This window comes from Lontra canadensis, unplaced genomic scaffold (assembly GCF_010015895.1).
Source record: "Lontra canadensis isolate GAN:19392208 unplaced genomic scaffold, GSC_riverotter_1.0 scaffold52, whole genome shotgun sequence".
In the NCBI taxonomy this organism is placed as follows: domain Eukaryota; kingdom Metazoa; phylum Chordata; class Mammalia; order Carnivora; family Mustelidae; genus Lontra; species Lontra canadensis.
Genome location: NW_022631046.1, coordinates 12,564,504 through 12,574,340, shown reverse-complemented (window position 1 = coordinate 12,574,340; position 9,837 = coordinate 12,564,504). Strand labels below are relative to the sequence as shown.

General features: G+C 38.0%; 1 non-coding gene across 1 annotated transcript; it reads right to left on the bottom strand.

The window, feature by feature from the left end:
* Positions 1–9,427: 9,427 nt before the first annotated feature.
* LOC116877524 lies at positions 9,428–9,558 on the bottom strand. Its single transcript, XR_004384663.1, has one exon. It is a non-coding gene; the product is annotated as a small nucleolar RNA SNORA18 (small nucleolar RNA).
* Between the last annotated feature and the right edge of the window lie 279 nt (positions 9,559–9,837).

Sequence of the window (9,837 nt, the reverse complement as noted above, 5' to 3'; positions counted from 1 at the left end):
TTAATCAGTCCTGAAATCTCTGAGGTAAGTATTGCTATTAAAATTCTCATTTTACAGATGGGGAAACTGAGACTTGGAGAGTTAAATAACTTGTCTCATATCATATAAAGATTAACTTGTTCAAGATCATCAAACAAGGCAGTCTGCCTTGGGAGCGTGCACTCTTAACCTCCTCATTATACCATGTGAAGGCTAAAAAAAAAATGTAGAAATGCAGAAAGGGGAAGAATGCCCCTCCATTGTGCAAGAGAAAGAACTTGGCCTTTGGAGTCAGGCAGATCTTATTAAAACCCTGCCTCTGCTACTTAAACAACTATTTGACCTACTACTCAAACTCTATAAACCTCAGATTTCACAATTGTAAAGTAGATGCAGTATAATATAAATATCACAACATTCCTGTGGGCATTAAGTAAAATGTTGTCTATCCAATACACTGTGGGATGCATGGGAAATAAATAGCCTCAACTGTATCAACTATTTCTTTTTCTTTTTTTTAAAGTAATTATTTTATTAACCTATAAGGTATTATTTGCCCCAGGGATACAGGTCTGTGAATCGTCAGGGTTACACACTTCACAGCACTACCATAGCACATACCCTCCCCAATGTCCATAACCCAACCACCCTCTCGATAACCCCCTTCCCCCAGCAACCCTCAGTTTGTTTTGTGGGATTAAGAGTCTCTTATGGTTTGTCTCCCTCCCGATGCCATCTTGTTTCATTTCTTTCCTTCCCTACCCCTCAAACCCCCCACTCTGCCACTCAAATTCTTCATATCAGGGAGATCATATGATATTTGTCTTTCTCTGATTGACTTATTTCGCTCAGCATAATACCCTATGGTTCCATCCACATCATTGCAAATGGCAAGATTTCTTTTGATGGCTGCATAGTATTCCATTGTATATATATACACACCTCATCTTCTTCATCCATTCATCTGTTGATGGATGTCTAGGTTCTTTCCATAGTTTGGCTATTGCAGACATTGCTGCTATAAACATTCGGATGCACGTGCCCCTTCAGATCACTACATTTGTATCTTTATTTATTTATTTATTTATTTACTACATTTGTATCTTTAGGGTAAATACCCAGTAGTGTGATTGCTGGGTCGTAGGGTAGCTCTATTTTCAACTCTTTGAGGAACCTCCATGCTGTTTTCCAGAGTGGTTGCACCAGCTTGCATTCCCACCAACAGGGTAGGAGGGTTCCCCTTTCTCCACATCCTCTCCAACATCTGTCCTTTCCTGACTTGTTAATTTTAGCTATTCTGACTGGTGTGAGGTAGTATCTCACTGTGGTTTTGATTTGTATTTCCCTGATGCTGAGTGATGTTGAGCACTTTTTCATGTGTCTATTGGTCATTTGGATGTCTTCTTTGCAGAAGTGTCTGTTCATGTCCTTTGCCCATTTCTTGATTGGATTATTTGTTCTTTCGGTGTTGAGTTTGCTAAGCTCTTTATAGATTTTGGATACTAGCCCTTTATCTGATATGTCGTTTGCAAATATCTTCTCCTATTCTGTCAGTTGTCTTTTGGTTTTGTTGACTGTTTCCTTTGCTGTGCAAAAGCTTTTGATCTTGATGAAGTCCCAATAGTTCATTTTTGCCCTTGCTTTCCTTGCCTCTGGCAATGTTTCTAGGAAAAAGTTGCTGTGGCTGAGGTCAAAGAGGTTGCTGCCTGTGTTCTCCCCTAAGATTTTGATGGATTCCTTTCTTACATTGAGGTCTTTCACCCATTTTGAGTCTATTTTTGTGTGTGGTATAAGGAAATGGTCCAGTTTCATTTTTCTGCATGTGGCTGTCCAATTTTCCCAACAACATTTGTTGAACAGACTCTTTTTTCCATTGGACATTCTTTCCTGCTTTGTGAAAGATTAGTTGACCATAGAGTTGAGGGTCTATTTCTGGGCTCTCTATTCTGTTGCATTGATCTATGTGTCTGTTTTTGTGCCAGGACCATACTGTCTTGATGATGACAGCTTTGTGATAGAGCTTGAAGTCTGGAATTGTGATGCCACCCACTTTGGCTTTCTTTTTCAACATTCCTCTGGTTATTTGGGGTCTTTTCTGGTTCCATATAAATTTTAGGATTATTTATTCCATTTCTTTGAAAAAAACTGATGGTATTTTGATACGGATTGCATTAAATGTCTAGATTGCTCTAGGTAGCATAAACATTTTCACGACATTTGTTCTTCCAATCCATGAGCATGGAACACTTTTCCATTTCCTTGTGTCTTCCTCAATTTCTTTCATGAGTACTTTATAGCTTTCTGAATACAGATTCTTTGCCTCTTTGGTTAGGTCTATTCCTAGGTATCTTATGGTTTTGGGTGCAATTGTAAATGGGATTGACTCCTTAATTTCTCTTTCTTCTGTCTTATTGGTGTATAGAAATGCAACTGACTTCTGTACATTGATTTTATATCCTGACACTTTACTGAATTTCTGTATGAGTTCTAGCAGTTTTGGAGTGGATTCTTTTGGGTTTTCCACATAAAGTATCATATTATCTGCAAAGAGTGAGAGTTTGATTTCTTTGCTGATTCGGATACCTTCTAATACTATGTTGAATAGTAGTGGTGATAATGGACATCCCTGCCATGTTCCTGACCTTAGCGGAAAAGCTCTCAGTTTTTCCCCGTTAATAATGATATTCACTGTGGGTTATTCATAGATGGCTTTGATGAAATTGAGGTATGTACCCTCTACCCTACACTTCGAAGAGTTTTGATCAAGAAAGGATGCTGTACTTTGTCAAAAGCTTTTTCAGCATCTATTGAGAGTATCAGATGGTTCTTGTTCTCTCTTTGATTAATTGTATTAATTGTATTAGTTGTTTTGTTTCACATTGATTGATTTGTGGATGTTGAACCAACCTTGCAGCCCAAGAATAAATCCCACTTGGTCATGGTGAATGATCCTTTTAATGAACTATTGGATCCTATTGGCTAGTATTTTGGTGAGAATTTTCACATCTGTGTTCATCAAGGATATTGGTCTGTAATTCTCTTTTTTGATGGGGTCTTTGGTTTTGGGATCAAGGTAATGCTGGCTTCATAAAATGAGTTTGGCAGTTTTCCTTCCATTTCTATTTTTTGGAACAGTTTCAGGGGAGTAGGTATTAATTCTTCTTTAAATGTTTGGTAGAATTCCCCTGGGAAGCCGTCTGGCCCTGGGCTCTAGTTTGTTTGGAGATTTTTGATGACTGTTTCAATCTCCTTACTGGTTATGGGTCTGTTCAGGTTTTCTATTTCTTCCTGGTTTGGTTTTGGTAGTTTATAGGTCTCTAGGAATGCATCCATTTCTTCCAGATTGTCAAATTTTTTGGCAAAGAGTTGCTCATAGTATGTTCTTATAATTGTTTGTATTTCTTTGGTGTTGGTTGTGATTTCTCCACTTTCACTCCTGATTTTATTAAATTGGGTCCTTTCTCTTTTCTTTTTGATAATTCTGGCCAGGGGTTTGTCAATCTTATTCATTCATTCAAAGAATCAGCTCCTAGTTTTGTCGATTTGTTCTACTCTTTTGTTTTCTTTTTTCATTTTCTTCTTTTGGTTTCTATTTCCTTGATTTCTGATCCCATCTTTATGATTTCTCTTTTCCTGCTGGGTTTAGGCTTTCCTTGCTGTTCTTTCTCCAGCTCTTTTAGGTGTGGGGTTAGGTTGCATACTTGAGAACTTTCTTGTTTCTTGAGAAAGGCTTGTATTGCTATATACTTTTCTCTCAGGACTTCTTTTGCTGTGTCCCACAGATTTTGAACAGTTGTGTTTTCATTATCATTTGTTTCCATGAATTTTTTTCATTTCTTCTTTATTTTCCTGGTTGACCCATTCATTCTTTATTTTAGTAGGATGCTCTTACTCCTCTATGCATTTGAGTTCTTTCCAACTTTCCTTTTGTGATTGACTTCTAGCTTCAGAACATTGTGGTCTGAAAATATGTAGAGAATGATTCCAAGCTTTTTGTACTGGTTTAGATCTGATTTGTGACCCAGGATGTGATCTATTCTGGAGAATGTTCCATGTGCACTGGGGAAGAATGTGTATTCTGTTGCTTTGGGATGGAATGTTCTGAATATCTGTGATGTCTCTCTGGTCCAATGTGTCATTTAAGGCCTTTGTTTCCTTTCTGATCTTTTGCTTGGATGATCTGTCCATTTCAGTGAGGGGGGTGTCAAAGTCCTGTACAATTATTGGATTATTGTTGATGTGTTTCTTTGATTTTGTATTAATTGGTTTATATAGTTGGCTGCTCCCATATTAGGGGCATAGATATTTAAAATCGTTAGATCTTCTTGTTGGACACACCCTTTGAGTATGATTAGTGTCCTTCCTCATCTCTTATTATAGTCTTTGGCTTAAAATCTAATTGATTTGATATAAGGATTGCCACCCCAGCTTTCTTTGGATGTCCATTAGCATGATATATTGTTTCCCACACCCTCACTTTAAATCTGGATGTGTCTTTGGGTCTAAAATGGGTTTCTTGTAGACAGCATATTGATGGTTTTTTTTTTTTTTTTATCCATTCTGGTAACCTGTGTCTTTTGATTGGGGCATTTAGTCCATTTGCATTCAGGGTTAACTATTGAAAGATATGAATTTAGTGCCATTGTATTGCCTGTAGGGTGACTGTTACTGTATATTTTCTCTGTTCCTTTCTGGTCTCCTACTTTTAGTTTCTCTCTTTGCTTAGAGGACCCCTTTCAATATTTCCTGTAGGGCTGGTTTGGTGTTTGCAAATTCTTTTAGTTTTTATTTGTCTCGAAAGCTTTTTATCTCTCCTTCTATTTTCAATGATAGCCTAGATGGATATGGTATTCTTGGCTGCATTTAGTGCTCTGAATATATCATGGCAGTTCTTTGTGGCCTGCCAGGTCTCTGTGGATAAGTCTGCTGCCAATCTAATATTTTTACCATTGTATGTTACAGACTTCTTTTCCCGGGCTGCTTTCAGGATTTTCTCTTTGTCACCAAGCCTTGTTTTACTATTTGATGACAGGGTGTGGACCATTTTTATTGATTTTGAGGGGGTTCTCTGTGCCTCCTGGATTTTGTTGCTTGTTCCCTTTGCCATATTAGGGAAGTTCTCTATTATAATTTGCTCCAATATAACTTCTTCCCACCTCTCTCTTTCTTCTTCTGGAATCCCTATTATTCTAATATTGCTTCATCTTATGGTATCACTTATCTCTCGAATTCTCCCCTTGTGGTCCAGTATTTGTTTGTCTCTCTTTTGCTCACCTTCTTTATTCTCTGTCATTTGGTCTTCTATATCACTAATTCTCTCTTCTGCCTCATTTATCCTAGCAGTAAGAGCTTCCTTTTTTTATTTTTTTAAGATTTATTTATTTGACAGACAGATCACAGGTAGGCAGAGAGACAGGCAGAGAGAGAGGAAGGGAAGCAGGTTCCCTGCTGAGAAGAGATCCCAACATGGGGCTCGATCCCAGGACGCTGGGATCATGACCTGAGCTGAAGGCAGAGGCTTTAACCCACTGAGCCACCCAGGCACCCCAGGAGTTTCCATTTTTGAATGCACCTCATCAATAGCTTTTTTGATTTCAGCTTGGTTTGACTTTATTCTTTTATTTCTCCAGAGAGGGATTTTATTTCTCCAGACAGGGTTTCTCTAATATCTTCCATGCCTTTTTTGAGCCCAGCTAGCACCATGAGAATTGTCATTCTGAACTCTAGATCTGACATATTACCAATGTCTGTATTGGTTTGGTCCCTAGCTGTCGGTACTGCCTCTTGTTCTTTTTTTTTTTTTTTTTTTTTTTGTGGTGAGTTTTTCTGCCTTGTCATTTTATCCAGATAAGAATATAGGAAGAGAGAATAAAATACTAAAAGGGCAACAAAGACCCCAGAAAAATGTGTGCTAACCAAGTCAGAAGAGATTCCAAATTGGGGGAGAAGAAATGGGTAAGAAGAAAAAAAAAGTATGTATATATTAGACTGGTGAATAGAACAGAGCCACCCACTTGATTTTGGGTGTATTTTGGTCTCTCTCTCTCTCTTTTTTAAAAAATATTTTTATTATTTTTTCAACAGAGAGATAAAAAGCACAAGTAGGCAGAGTGGCAAGCAGAGGGGAAAGGGGGAAGAAGGCTCTCTGCTGATCAGGGAGCCTGATGTGGGGCTCAATCCCTGGATCTGGGATCATGACCCTAGCCGAAGGCAGCCCCTTAACCAACTGAGCCACCCAAATACCCCTGTATTTTGGTCTCTTAGAAGAAACTACCTCCCAAAATTTTAAAGAAAGAAAAACATATATATAAAGATGAAAATTAAAAAAAAAATCTAAAAAAGCAATTGATAAGTTGGTTGGAAAAAGAAAGAAAACAAAAAGTGGAGAGAATATGCTCAGGCTGGAGACTAGAACAAAACCCTGTGCTAGATTTAGGGTATATTGTGATCTATTAGAAGAAATTGTATCCCAAAATTTTTTAGAAAAAAAAAAAAATCCTAAATGTATACAAAAAATAAGGTTAAATACAATGAAGGAAAAAATATGACTATAATAATGAAGGTTTAAAAAGATTTTTTTAATAGAAAGGTACTGTTAAGATAAACTAGTTAAAAAACATTAAAAAAGGAAGGAAGAAAGTTAAAAAAATAAGAAACTTAAAATAATAAAAAAAAAATTTAATTTTGCAAGACTAAAGGATCCTGGGGAGAAAGTCATGAATTCCATTCATTGCTTTCCCCTAGCACTGAAGTTCTGCTGTTCTTGATCGGTAAGCCTAGTCTTGGCTGGATGTTCTTGCTGATCTTTCGGGGCAGGAGCCTGTTGCAGTGATTCTCAAATGCCTTTGCCGGAGGCAGAATTTCACCAACCTAGCTAGAGGCTGTGCTAATTAATCTGGTCTGGTTTGCTCTCAGAGCTTTTGTTCCCTGAATGCTTTCCATAGAGCTCTGGAGGACGGGAATGAAAATGACAGCCTCCCAATCTCTGGCCTGGTGGATCCAAGAGCTCAGGGCCCCATTCCTCAGTGTGCCCTCAGAGAAAATTGGTCAATCACTCCTGTCTCCCTGGTCTTCGGCTGTGCTCTGAGCTCACCTGGCCTGTGACTGAGCTTTTTTGTCTCTGGCACAGAGCCCCATTTGGAATCTCCAAACACAGCAGATTTCTGTGGCATGCTTCTCTGGAGGAGAGAGGTGAGTCTCCCTGGATCTGCCATTTTGGGGTCCTTTCTCGAAGAGCGGTGGCCTGCCTGTGCCACGGATCACGGTTTAAGGTAACCTTGAGCTGAGAACTGACTCCTCGGCTCTGTCTATGCAGCCGGCTTCCCCACTTCAATGCCTGGGAGCTCTGCCACACTCAGACATCCCCGGTCTTTCTGTGACTCTGTGGGACCTGAGACCACACTGTCCCCACAAGGGCCCCTGCTTGGCCTCTGGAGCGACATCCCTCCATGGAGCAGACTTCTGAAAGTTCTGATTTTGTGCTCCGTTGCTCCACTGCTTGTTGGGAGCCAGCCCTTCCCCCTACGATTTATCTTCCCATCGCTTTGGATTCACTTCTCTGCACATCCTACCTTTCAGAAAGTGGTTGATTTTCTGTTCCTAGAATTGCTGCTTTTTTTTTTTCTTTTTGATCTCCTGTTGGGTATGTAGGTGTTTGAAATGGTTTGATAACTACCTAGCTGAACTCCTGCGACTTGATGTCATCTCAGTCTGCTACTCCTCCACCATCTTGCCTCCAACCTGTACCAAGTATTTCTTTAGAGGTGACTTACCTAATCCTCACAACAATACTTTGAGATAGGTATTTTTATTATCGCTCCTATTTTACAGGTAGGAAAATTAAGGTTTAGAGTCATTAATTTTCCCAACATTACATTCGGCAGAGCAAGAATTCAAACATAGGAAGTCTGATTCCACAATGCAAGCTCTCATCTGATTCTTTCCACATGTGAAAAAGACCTGGGAATTAGGGTTAAAGATAAGCTTGAGAAGGTTCTCCAAGTACAGCAAAAAAAAAGCCAGTTCATATTTAGGGTACATTCATGCACCAATAGGGTCCAGTATGTATGCTATGTTCTATGCTATTCAGATTCCATCTGTAGTGGGGTGTTCAAGTTTGGATGATACATTTTAACAGGTACTAACAAACTGAAAATGACTATGATAATGACAGGGGTTGAAAATGATCTCAAGAGAGAAACAGATGGAAATGTTTCGGTTTGATGAAAGTGTGCAAGGAGTCAGAGAGATAGATGTCTTTGGGAAAGACTGCTGTCCAGCAGGTTGACCATACCTTGATTTAATCACTATGGATCCTCATTCTGTTCCTAGACTTGAACGTTCAAGGGTTTTACTGTAGCAATTAATCAATATTCAGAGTTGATCATACATTTGGCAACTGAGTCATACTAACCAAACTTCTAAGAGACTGATACATATGCTGGAACATAAACACCAAACAGATTTCATACATGTATTAGCTGATCAGAGCACCTTTTTGTTTTTAGAGGGTGTTAAAATATTCTTCTGTCAGAATGTGTATAATATTGTTGTAAGGTAAGTTACTACCTTGCAAGTAGGATAAAATTGCAAGCCCTTGATATTTTCTGACTTAGGGTGATGGTCAAAAATTGACATCTTGTGGGGACCTGGGTGGCTCAGTGGGTTAAAGCCTCTGCCTTTGGGTCAGGTCATGATCCCAGGGTCCTGGGATTGAGCCCCGTATTGGGCTCTCTGCTTGACATGGAGCCTGCTTCCTCTTCTCTCTCTGCCTGCCTCTCTGCCTACTTGTGGTCTCTGTCAAATAAATAAATAAAATCTTAAAAAAAATTGACGTCTTGTTATTTTATTAACTGAACTTATTCATAGGAATAATATTCTGTATGTGCTTTTGAACATCTGTATCTTGTCTGCAAATTGTTTTTATTTTTTACTTGTTTTGGGTCATTTTTAATTGGATGGTAGATTACTATTGCTTTTTCTTTTTCTACAATGTAAACCATTTTTCAAAATTATATGTAACATTACGGAAAATTATTTAAAGTCAGTACATTTTTATTTAAGGAATTTTATATGTTGTGTTTCCTTCCATGGCCCATCAAGTTCAGAGCAGTTCCTCTAAAGCTTGACTCAGGTTTTATCTTCCATATGGGTCTTTTGAAAAGAACCTATGCTTAATTCATAGTTGTGTTGTGCTCAGTCAATAATTATTTTAGTTGGGCTTCTTTTATTTCCACTTGACTATGGACATACTGATGACATACTTCAAACATTTACCCACCTGGAATCCTTGAGATCTAATCTCTTCAAGTGATTTACTTTAGGGCCACTTTTAGGGTCAAATCATAGTCGCTTCCCATTTATCATTCCCAAGTATAGTACAGACTGTGGGATATGCCAATAGCTTAGGTCAAAATATTTAACCATTTGGCCTTTCATAGTTTTATAACTCTGTCTTATAGTTCTTTCCCACAGACCTAAAAAATAATTCTGTTAGGAAAGCAAAACCACATCATTACTCGATGAGGCATTTTCAGTGACATGGGTCTACAGGAAAGCCCCATGGGGATAGATCTCAGTTACCTCAGTTGTTTCTTATTGATTGATATAATATAATAAAATATAATATGATATAATATAATATATATAATATATATAAAATATAAATGTATGCATATATAAAATATTAATCTATGTTTAGCTAATTCATATAAAATGAGATTGATATGTATATGTCATAAAAATTAGTTAAAAATGTTGATGTATCAGTTACAGGATTGTCTGTCATAGTTCACTTGCTTTTTGACTTTCTATTTTATTTTATTTTAACTCTATTGTAGTTAACATACAGCATTATAT